Genomic DNA, 12,769 nt, shown 5'->3' with positions numbered 1-12,769 from the left:
TTTTCTCTCATTTCATAGTGTATCAATTACACTTCTTTAAAAGTTTTTTAGGACCACCTGGGTAGCTCAGTCAGTTAAGCATCTGACTCTTTCCCAGGTCATGATCTCATGGTTTGTGAGTTCTAGCCGTATGTCAGGCTCTGTGCTAACATTTCAGAGCCTGCTTGGGATTCTCTCTCTCTCCCTCTCTCTCTGTCCCTCCCTCAAGCGCTCTCTCTCTCTCTCTCTCTCTCAAAATAAATAACTAAACTTAAAAAAAAGCTTTTAGGGGTGCCTGGGTGGCTCAGTCAGCTAAGCGTCCAGCTTCGGCTCAGTTCATGATCTCACGGTTCGTGGGTTCGAACCCCGCATCGGACTCTATGCTGACAGCTCAGAGCCTGGAGCCTGCTTTGGACTCTGTGTCTCCCTCTCTCTCTGACCCTCCCCTGTTCACACTGTCTCTGTCTCTCAAAAATAAATTAAAAAAAATTTTTTTTAATTTATTTTACGTTTTTTTTAGGGGTTCCTGGCTGGCTCAGTCAGTGGAACATGTGACTCTTGATCTTAGAGTTGTTAGTTCAAGTCCCATGTTCAGTGTAGAGATTACTCAAAAATAAAATCTTAAAATAAAATTTAAAATAAATTAAAAGTTTTTTAGTCGTTGCTCTATAGTTTGTAACATACATTTACAATTAATCTAAGTCCGCTTTTTAATAACATGATACTACTTCATGGGTAGCACTGGTATCATATAATAGGATGTCTCTAATTCTTCCCTCCCGTCCATTATAATACTGTTGTCATACACGTCGCTTATCCGTAAGCTAGAATTATACTATATATCATTGCTATTATTATTTTGAACTGTTATCTATTAGATCAGCTAAAAATAAAATAATAAAATATTTTACCTTCACTTCTCAATGCTTCACTTCTCAAACTCTCTTTCTTTATGTAGATCAGATTTTCTGACCTTTGTCATTCTCCCTCTCTCTAAATAACTTCTTTTAACAATATGTACAAGGCAGGTCTATTAGAGAAAAATTCCCTCAATATTTGCATGTCTGAGGAAGTCTTTATTTTTCCTTCACTTTTGAAAGATAATTTTGTTGGATGTAGAATTCTGGGTTGCTAGCTTTTTCTTTTAATGCTTTAGGTATTTTACTCCACTGGTTTCTGAAGAAAAGGCCAATATAATTCTTATTGCCCCTTCATAAATAAGGTGTGGTATTCTGTGAACTTCCTGAATCTGTGGCTTGGTGTCTCATAAATTTTGGAGAATTCCCAGCAATTATTATTTTAAGTCTTTCTTCTGTTTTCTTCTTCCTTCAGGTATTACAATCACTATATGTTATACCTTTTGTTACTGTCCCACAATTGGATATTCTTTTACATCTTTTTCTTTCTTTTCTTCTCTTTGTTTTTCAGCCTGGGAAGTTTCCATTCACATATCTTCAAGTTCACTGTTTCTTTTTTCATGTGTAGTCTATTGAGGAGCCCATCAAAGGCATTCTTCATTCTTCATTTCTGCTACAGGGGTTTTGATTTCTAACATTTTGTTTTGATTCTTTTTTTTTTTAATTTATTTATTTTTGAGAGACAGAGCATGAGCGGGGGAGAGGCAGAGAGAGAAGGAGATACAGAATCCAAAGCAGGCTCCAGGCTCTGAGCTGTCAGCACAGAGCCCAATGCGGGGCTTGAACCCACAAACTGCAAGATTATGACCTGAGCTGAAGTCAGATGCGTAACTGACTGAGCCACCTAAGCACCCTGATTTTGTTTTGATTCTTTCTTTGAGTTTTCATCTTTCTGTTCTTATCTGTTCTTATGTTGTCCCCTTCTGTATTAGACCTCTTGACATATTATTCATAGTTATTTTAAATTTAAATTAAATTTCAAAATCTCTGTGAAATCTAGTAGCCGCATTTTTAAAAAAGTAACAGTAAAAAGAAACAGGTAAAATTAATTTTAAGAATATATTTTTACTTAACCTAATATATCCAATATTATCATTCAACATATGATCAATATAAAAATCATTAATTATTTAATTTTTTGCACTAGGTCTTTGAACCTCAATGTGGATGATGATGATGATGATTTTAAGAGTTCATTAAAAAAATTTTTTTTAATGTTTTATTTATTTTTGATACAGAGAGAGACAGAGCATAGAGGGGGAGGGGCAGAGAGAGAAGGAGACACAGAACTGGAAGCAGGCTCCAGGCTCTGAGCTAGCTGTCAGCACAGAGCCTGACGCGGGGCTCAAACCCACGAACATGAGATCTGACCTGAGCCGAAGTCGGAGGCTTAACCGACTGAGCCACCCAGGCGCCCCAAGAGTTCATTTTTAAGCCATCTCTATACCCAACATGAGACTTAAAACTCACCACCCCAAGATCAAGAATCACATGCTCCACCAACTAAGCCAGCCTAGAATGTCCCCAATGTGTATTATTAACTTATAGCACATCTCAGTTAGGAATGTTATTTTAAGTGCTCCATGACCACATGTGGCTGGAGGCTACCATATTGAACAGCTCAGTTATAAGAAATCTCTATTACTTTTTTTAATTTTTTAATTTTTTTAATGTTTTTTAAAATTTATTTTTGAAAGAGAGAGGGAGAGACAGAGCATGAGTGGGGGAGGGGCAGAGAGCGGGAGGAAGAGAGAGCATCCCAAGTAGCCTCCCAAGAAAATCCCAAGCACTGCAGAGCATTTTCAGGGTGGAGCCCAACTTGGGGCTCAGATCTCACGAATCCTGAGATCATGACCTGAGCTGAAAAGAGGAGTCAACACTTAACTGACTGAGCCACCCGGGTACCCCAAGATTAAGTTTTTTATTAAAAACTATTTAATGTTTATTTATTTTTGAGAGACAGAATATGAGTGGGGGGGGCAGGCAGAAGGAGAGGGAGACAGAGGATCTGAAGTGGGCTCCACGTTGACAGCAGAGAGCCCAATGTGGGGCTCAAACTCATGAACTGTGAGATCATGGCCTGAGCCAAAGTTGTACACTTAACCAACTGAGCCCCCCAGGTACCCACCCCAAGATTAATTTCTTTTTTAATCATGGTAAAAAACATATAATATAAAAGTTTACTGTCTTAACCCTTTCAAGTGCACACTTCAGTGGTGTTATGTATACTAACATTGTTGGGCAAGCAGTCTCCAGACCTCTTTTCATATTGCAAAACTGAAACTTTATACTCATTAAACAACTCTCCATTTCCCTCTTCTCCCAACCCCTGGTAACCACCATTCTGCTTCCTGTTTCTATGAATCTGTCTACTTTAGATATCTCATATAAATGGAGTCAAAACATATGTGTCTCTCAGAACTGGTACTGCTCGATCATATGGTAGTTATATTTTTATTAATTTTTTGAGGAACAGCCATATTGTTTCCCATAGCAGCTGCATTCCCACTAATAGTGCACAAAGGTTCCGTTTTTCCATATCCTTACCAATACTTTAATTTTCTCTTTTTTTTAATGTTTAATAGTAGCCATCCTATTATCAGTGGGTAGAACATGATATGATGTGGTATCTCACTGTGTGATTTTGATTTCCATTCTCTTTTTTTTTTCTTTTTTAGGTAGGCTCTATGCCCAATGCAAGGCTTGAACTCAGGTCCCTCAGATTAAGAGTCACATGCTCTACCAAATGAGCCAGCCAGGTGCCCCTGCATTCTCTAATGATTTGTGATATTAACCATCTTTTCATATGCTTCTTGGCCATTGGCATATCATCTTTAGAGAAATGTCTATTCAAGTCATTCACCCATTTTTTAATCAAGTTTGTTGTTGTTGAGTAGTGTTGAGACTACTTTTTATATGCAGCACATACAATCAGATGCTTGTTCAGTCTCAGGTGGAAACTGAAAGTCATTATGTGGATTACTAGTTTTATGCATTGTATTTAGCAACACAGAAGATCGACATAGAGAAAAAAAGGATCATAGAAAGGATATAAACAAACGAACAAAAAAACAAAACAGAAAGCAGTCTTCTGATCTAACACAACCATGGCGCTCTACATCTGGTATATGGCAGTTCTGGTTGCCAAAGGTCAGTGAAGAGATAATTAAGCTCAATAAGGCCCAGAGATCTGTGGAATGGGGAACCAACTAAAGCAGAAGTTACAATCTGGTCACCATTGTCATCAATATTTCCCTACAGCACTTTAAGTATTTAAGACATCTGGAATACATTTTGTTATTTAATCTAATTTTGTTGTTTTCCAAATGGTTATCCAGTTCTCAACATCACTGATGGAAGAATTCATTCTGTCAACCATCCTAACTTGAAAAGCTACCTTTTTTATATGCTTAAATCGTATATGAATTTGAGCCCATTTCTGGTTTACCTGGTCTACTCCATTATTTTATTTATTCTTGTACCACAGTATTACAGTATTTCAACTATTAGAACTTTATAATATCTGAGGGAAGCGTCTATTAATTGATTCACACTATTCATTCCTTCTGAGTTTTAGCAATAATTTCTTCACCCTCAATTTTAGTGAAACATGTATCTGTAGCTGGGAGACATAGATCACAGCCTGCCTTGCAGACTGGTCTGGTCTGGTCCATAGTGAATGGAAATGAAGTGTGCAACTTCCAAGTCATCTCCTTAAAGACAAATCTACTTATCCTGGACTCTCTGTGGGCTAGAACAGGGATGTGGAGGTTAGCCAGTTTCTACCAAATGGAAAGGACATAAGCCCAGATAATAGCAGCACGATGGGAGAGAAATCTGTCTCCCTGAATAACTGTGGGATACTGCTCCATCCTAACACTGGCCCATTCACTTTGAGACAGTTTGGAGGGATTTAAAAATCCTTCTATCTTATTTGAGCCCTATAGTTTGTGTCTCTTTGCTTATAACCTAATTAACAAATGGCTTTTAAGATTAACGTTTTTCTCCTATTCCAAATGTAATGTATATCAATTTGAGAAAATTCAGAAACCAGTAAAAAAAATACTGAAAATTAAAATATAAATAAAAAGAAACCAGTGAGCAAAAAGAAGAAATACACATTTCTACTTCTTCATAATTACACAGACACAGTTCTTACAAAATTGAATATTTGGGGGTATACATTTCTATTTCCTGTGGTAATTTCTAAAGTTATATATAAATATATAGACAATAGATATTTATAGTCACATAGTTATAGAGAAGTGAATATATCTATATACAAAAAATGTGGGATTTTACTCCATATGTTGAATTGTGATATACTTTTTGTACCTAACAATGTACATGAACTTCTCCATGTTATGAAATATTCCTCTGAATGTAGTATAATTTATTTAACAAACTATTCATTACTGGACATGTAGATTCTGCAAATTTTTAGCCATCATAAATAATACTGAAATAAAGACTTTTGTAGAAATATACTTGAGTTCATCCATGGGGTAAATTCCAACATGTGAGATTTTTTGGTCAAGGAATATGCAAAATTCTATGATTTAAAATATTGTTTTTCAATATTTATTCATTTTTGAGAGAGAGACAAAGTGAGAGTGGGGGAGGGGCAGAGAGAGGGGGAGACACAGAATTTGAAGCAAGCTCCAGGCTCTGAGCTGTCAGCACAAAGCCTGACATGGGGCTTGAACCCACAAGTCGTGAGATCATGACCTGAGCCGAAGTCAGACACTTACCCGACTGAGCCACCCAGGTGCCCCTATGAGTTTTTTTTTTTTACATGAAGTGTTAAATTGCCCTTTAGAAAGAATGTGGAAGTGTAGTTAGAAGAGTATCACTTCTCTTTGGCCTTTCTGACATTAGATATGGTAAGTTTTTAATTAACAATTCCTCTTTTTTTGTTGTTGTTTTCAAAGATATTTTTTTAATGTTTTTTATTTATTTTTGAGAGACAGAGAGACAGCGTGAGCAGGGGAGGGTCAGAGAGAGAGGAAAACACAGAATCTGAAGACAGGCTCCAGGCTCTGAGATGTCAGCACAGAGCCTGATGTGGGCCTTGAACTCACGAACTGTGAGATCATGACCTGAGTCTAAGCCAGACGCTTAACTGACTGAGCCACCCAGGCACCCCTAAAAGATATTTTATTTCATTTTATTTTATTATGGTTTTTATTTATTTTGGAGAGACAGAGACAGCGCGAGCAGGGGAGGGGCAGACAGAGAGGGAGACACAGAGTCTGAAGCAGGCTCCAGGCTCTGAGCTAGCTGTCAGCACAGAGCCTGACGTGGGGCTCGAACCCACAAACCGTGAGATGTGACCTGAGCTGAAGCCAGACGCTTAACCAACTGAGCCACCCAGGCACCCCTCAAAGATATTTTAAAGGGAAGTTGGAAGAGACTTCAATGGTGTATGTTGGTAAAAGGAATAGTGGACTTAAATAGGATGGGTCCTGAGACCTAAAGAAGACACAGAGATGGGCCACATCTTTATTTAATTTCTTTGTAGAGCCAAGAGACCATTACAAGCAGTGTCACAGGAACAACCAAATAAGATCCAGGGCAAACAGGATCACGAGTCCAACTGGGCCTAGACTTGGAGATGAAGCTTAACTATGAAGCCAGGAAACTTAGGGGAGGTGGTAGAGGAAAAGGTTCGAAGCATAAGCATCATACGAGAGTGGCATGGGATGTGCTAGAACAGGAGAGCGTAGTTCCTGAATTAGTAGTGTGGCTGAGAACATCAGTTCTAGACCCAGACTGTTTAGGTGCACAGTAAACGTGAGGGATTATTATCACTACCGCAGCTGACTAAGCATCATACGCTCATGTCCACCGAAGGTATGAAGGTTCAGAAACATTTAAGAGATGACAACTGTTTAACATTTTACTATATAATTATGACCAATTCAGTTCAGCATGAAACAAAAATAGGAGGCATAACCCTCAGAAAGGAGTAGACAAATTCTCATTTTGTATAAATGATATGATTATGTATCTAGAAAGTCTAAGGGAATTAATAAGTGCTCAGTAATGAACTGTGTGTGACCTTGGGCATGTTACTTCATCTCACTGAACTTCAGTTTTTTTCATTTGTAAATTATGATAACAATGATAAATAACTATAGAGTTACTGTGAAGATTCAACAGGAAAATACATGTAAACACACAGTATACTGCCCGCCATTTGGCAACTGTCCAATACTATTATAATTTTATAACTTATTATTTTTTTATTATGGCATCTATAAAGGACAAATTTTTAGTAGGACAGTAACTTTCTTGTATATCACCTATGAACAGCTAAAATATGATGGAGAGAAAAGTCTCTTTTTATAATATGAAAAAAAACCTTATAAAATTCTTTATATAACACATACTAGACTCCATGAAGAAAACTCCAAAAGATACTCTGAGGAAAATAATAACCTGATTAACTGAGTGAAACTACCATCTTCCTGAATGAGAAGGCTCAGTATATAAAATGTCAGATTTAACAAAATTCCAATCAAATCTCAATTCAAAAGGGGCTGCTGGTGGCAGCATCTGACTGTCGATCTCAGCTCAGGTCTTGATCTCAGGGTTGTGAGTTCAAGCCCCATGCTGGGTTCCATGCTGGGCAGGGAGCTTACTTAAAATAATTCAATTCAAATTTGGGTGCCGAATTTTATGCAAATGATCCTAAACTAATCTCTTTGCTAGAATGAGTGGCAAACAAGATGAGTTTGGGGCAATCATTAGCAAACCCGATTGCATTAAGACCCAGGTTGCAAAGAATAAAAATGTTCACTTGCTACATTATACTCTTTCTCACTATCTCTTTTTTTAAGACTTTTATTTTTAAGTACTTTCTACACCCAACTACCAAGGGTCACAAGCCCTAGAAACTAACTCAGCCAACCAGGCATGCCCACATTTTTCTCTATCAACATGAAAATAGTTATATTGATTCAATGAAAAAAAACTCTTTTTCTTTCTACTCTATTCAAAAATGCCAAAGAGAAAATAAACATTTCCTTTTAGTCACTACCTTCTCACTATCTGGGGGTATTGAAGAATTAAGAATCTTTTATCCCTATACTTCTGAGTTCACCAAGTGACATTCAATGCCATCTCTTTTTCAGACTGGAAGAAACCTTGTGAGGTAGGTTTTCTTTATTTTCAGCTTGACTTTACAGATGGAAAAACAGATACTCACCCAAAAAATCTCGACAATGCCAAAAAGTGAGTTGGAGGCAAAGGCCAGAATTCATCCACTCCATTGACTAAAACATTCTCTGCGAATCTAGTGAGCCACACCCTGGGGCTGGTACTGCAGATGCAGACCTTGAACACTGGGGTCCTTCCTGACCCAGGCTCCTTCTACCTCTGCAGACAAGGACAGGGTGAGCCCCACCCAAGGGCAGCGACCTGAGCGCCCAACTCCCTCTGTGAAGGGCGGTCTCTTCCACCAGGTCCTGGCCTTTCGCTGCAGAGGCAAATCCTTGCTGTCCTAAAGACTTCTTTCCTCCTTGTAACAGATAAAATGTTTTTGAACGATTCTTGGCCTGCATTTCCTTACGATAAGCTGGTTTCTGTTTCCTGAATCCTTTCCCCCCTGGGGCAAGGGTGAGCGCCACCTCCGGAAGAAAGAGGATATGATGAAGGGGAATGTTCTGTCAGGAAGAGGAGGGGCAAAGCCTCTTCTTCCTAGGGTCATGGCAGAGAAGAGAGGAGCAGGATGTATCACAAGCACATGGTTACGTGTGTTCCGATTTTCTCTTTCTGGGCTAAGCCAAGGTCACACACTGTGGTTGGGACAGAGGAGGATGGAGAATGGGTTCCCAGGCTGCTGTTGCTTCTCATGAAGTATCCCCAGGGCCAGACCCTTCCGTAGGCAGGTTCCAACCAGGCAGGCTTGGGAGGGCCCACTGGGCAGGGGCTTATGTATAGGTGCAGAGGATGTCTGACTGTAAGAGAGAGAGCCCCTGGGTACTTGACTGCCAGCCGACTTCACCAAACATGCATGTGACATTGCCTCTGAGGTCATAGGAGGCCTGGCTGGAGGCTGTACCATCCAAGCACCTTTTATCTGGAAGACATCAAGGAAATATGTAAGTCCTGCCGGTTTCCTCAGAAGAAGAGAATGTGGATGAGACTACATTTAAGAGATAAGAGTATTCTAGGGGCGCCTGAGTGGCTGGGTTGGTTAGGCATGGGATTCCAGATTTCTGCTCAGGTCATGATCTCACGTTGCTCGTGGGTTTGGTCAGCCTGGAGCCTGCTTCAGGTTCTCTCTTCCTTTCTCTCTGCCCTTCTCCCCTCTCTAAATAAATAAATAAACTTTAAAAAGAGAGAGAGAGAGAGTATTTTATCTGAAGACATTTACTCAATCAGATAAAGATTTATATCAGCCCTAATGGGAAGCTGAACTTTGAATGGACCAATTGTTTACACTGAAACAAACCTGCATAATTGGGAAGAAATGGAAATATTGTAAAGGAATAAAATCAAACTTTCCTCTTGATACCTGAGAAGTGAAGAGAGCAGAATGGGAGAGGGAAGTCATTTCGCCAGTGAGCAATCAAAGGGAAAACAAACTTGGAATTGTTTTTGCACATCCGAGTTGTATAATTTTACGATCTTGCCGCATTCTGTTTCCTCCACGTTGTAGGACCTGAAAGGCTGCATTTAAAATACATTGGGCCTTTGGGAGCTGGGAGCACACACACAGTTTGTGGATTTGAGGATGATTATCACTATCTCTAGAGAAATTAATTACTGCAAAATAGCAGCTACCACATTGGTTACTTACAGGTTTCTTCTGTGTGTGCAATTTATTGCAAATGGGAGGCAGGGTGGAGAGTGTTCAAAAGGAAAAAAATAAAGCTACTGCCTCATGATAATTGGCCACAGCTTTCCTGGCCAATCTATAAAAAATATGTCTGTGTAATCATCCATCAATAGTTAACCAAGTTAAATGAACTCTTCTTAGACTATATTCTTCTCTCTTTTAGGTAATAAGCCTTTGTGTTTTTATAATCTAGAATTTATCTATTCTATCTTGATTCAAAAAGTTAATCTCACGACTTAGGGGGAAAGGTACCATTATCTCCATTTTACAAGTCAGGAAACCATCGAAGAAATCATGGCTGTAGAACCATCACGTAGATGAGAAAAATAATATGCAAACCCAGACCTTCTGAGTGCTAGGCCAGTGTTCAGCACCAATGATTTCCAGGGAGTTATTTCTGGAAACTTCTTCCTCCCAAAACATCAGACAGCATTGGATCAGCTACTCGATTCAAGTGGGAATGAGGTGGACTCTGGGGTCCTGGCTACTCCCTCCCGCTCCCTGAGCGCCTCCATGGAGATGTCCCTGCAGCACCCTAGGACTCCACTGAAAGCAATCTGAAAACCAGTGCCCTGCACCATGCTTCTCCCAAACCACTTCAACCTTCCCCATTTCCAACTATAATTACGTGGTGTTGAGAACACAGAGCCCAACATCAACTTGTGAGACGAGTAATTTAGGGCACAGAGTAAATCATAAAAATAACAGCATGGTGAGAAGAAACACGCCAGCTGCATTTAAAGACATAGACATGGTTACATTGCCCCTCATACAGAGCACGCACAGCGCAAGCGTCTGGGGCAGTTGATTGTTGAAACTGTGACTTTCCATGATGTAAGCATTCAGCTGCCCAGTCAAAGCTGAGACCAATGACAAGTCTCCTGGTGCAAACATCTGTTGCCCATTAAGGCTGTGTGCCCCACATCTGAATGAGAAAGCGGGGGTGGTCAAGAGAGGAAATTCTACAAAACGTGACGGCAGCAAGACTGACAACAGATCCCTCTGACCCGGCTCCCATTCAGGCTGGCCACATGTGAACTCCACAGAGCAGCCCAGAGGAGTATGCCCATCTGCCCATCAGGAGAGGGCCTTTGTCAGAAACTCTGTCTCAGTCAAGCCATTTTTATTTTTTTAATGTTTTTATTTATTTTTGATACAGAGAGAGACAGAGCATGAGAGGGGAGGGGCAGAGAGAGAAGGAGACACAGAACCGGAAGCAGGCTCCAGGCTCTGTCAGCTGTCAGCACAGAGCCTGACGCGGGGCTCGAAACCACGGACGTGAGATCTGACCTGAGCAGAAGTCGGAGGCTTAACCGACTGAGCCACCCAAGCACCCCTCAATCAAGCCATTTTTAAAGCCACCTTACAAGAAAGGAGAGACTTGGGGCTCGGCACACATTCTCGGTGACCACACTCCTGCAAAGAGTTTCACAAAGGAACTCTCCGTAGGAGGACTCTGTCCCAACTTGTGTATGCCACCTCTGAAAACATAAATTTTAAAATGTTTCATCATTAAAATACATCTCCTAACTTTAAAAGTGGAATTGTAGAGAAGGGTTAATAATGAACATCAGTCCCCACTCCAAGAGGAAAAATTATTTTTAATGATTCTAGTCACTTCTGTTTTTATTCTTATGGTGATTGCCTCATTTCTTTAAATACTGTATTAACATTGCTATTTCTTGATGTAATATTTTCTGAAATTATTTGTTGACTTCCTACCATGAAAGATGAAGATTTAGCTTGGCTATACCTCTTCCCCAGTCTCTTTCCCAGTAGATTTGTGTGTGTGTGTGTGTGTGTGTTGTTTTTTTTTTTTACTTAGTTAACATACAGTATAATATTAGTTTCAGGTGTAAAATATAGGGATTCGACAATTCCATGCATCAGCCGGTGCTCATATCTCAAGTGAGCGCCTTAACCCCCATCACCTGTTTCACAGTCCTGCCATCCCCCTCTCCTCTGATAACAATCAGTCTGTTCCCTATAATAAAGAGTCTGTTCTGGGTTTGTCTCTCTCTTTTTCTCTTTGCTTGTTTCTTTTGTTTCTTAAACTCCACATAGGTGTGAAATCATATGGCATTTGTCTTTCTCTGATTGACTTATTTCATTTAGTATTATGCTTTCTAGCTCCATCCAAGTTGTTACAAATGGCAAGATTTCATTGTTTTTAATGGTGACCCTTTACCACATTTAAAATTTTTTTTTAATTATTATTTATTTATTTTTGAGAGAGAGAGAGAGAACAAGCAGGGGAGGAACAGAAAGAGAGAGAGAGAGAGAGAGGGAGACACAGAATCTGAAGCAGACTTCAGGATCCAAGCTGTCAGTTCAGAACTCAATGTGGAGGTTGAACCCATGAACTGTGAGATCATGACCAGAGCCAAAGTCAAACACTTAACCAAGTGAGCCACCCAGGTGCCCCTACACCACATCTTCTCTATCCATTCATCAGTTGGTGGACACTTAGGCTGCTTCCAATTTGTGTTTTTATTTTGAGTTCCTCTCTTGGTTACATTTGTAATTTAATTTTTTATTATTTACTTATTTATTTTAGTTTTTTTAAGTTGGATCCACACCCAACATGGGGCTTGAATTCACAACTCTGAAATCTAGAGTCAAAAGTTCTACTGACTGAGCCAGCCAGGAACCCCTATATTTATCATTTTAAATGAGTACCTTCATTTCTTTTTTTTTATTGTTGTTTTTATTTTTATTTTTTTTCCATAATATTTTATTGTCAAATTGTTTTCCATACAACACCCAGTGCTCTTCCCCTTAAGTGCCCTCCACCATCACCACCACCTCTTTCCCCCCCCTCCCCCTTCTCCTTCAACCCTCAGTTCATTCTCAGCATTCAATAGTCTCTCAAGTTTTGCATCCCTCTCTCTCCCCAACTCTCTCTCCCTCCTCCGCTCCCCCTGGTTCTCCATTAGGTCTCTCTTGTTTTCCTGCTAGACCTATGAGTGCAAACATATGGTTTCTGTCCTTCTCTGCCTGGCTTACTTCACTCAGCATGACACCCTCA

The 12,769-nt window shown here is 39.8% G+C and overlaps 1 pseudogene; it reads left to right on the top strand.

Moving 5' to 3' along the window:
• The first annotated feature begins 4,003 nt into the window (after nucleotides 1-4,003).
• The window catches only part of LOC115277438, a 14,104-nt pseudogene continuing 5,338 nt past the window's right edge, over nucleotides 4,004-12,769 (top strand).

This window comes from Suricata suricatta, chromosome 14 (assembly GCF_006229205.1).
Source record: "Suricata suricatta isolate VVHF042 chromosome 14, meerkat_22Aug2017_6uvM2_HiC, whole genome shotgun sequence".
NCBI lineage: Eukaryota > Metazoa > Chordata > Mammalia > Carnivora > Herpestidae > Suricata > Suricata suricatta.
This window is presented reverse-complemented; position numbering and strand designations above follow the sequence as displayed.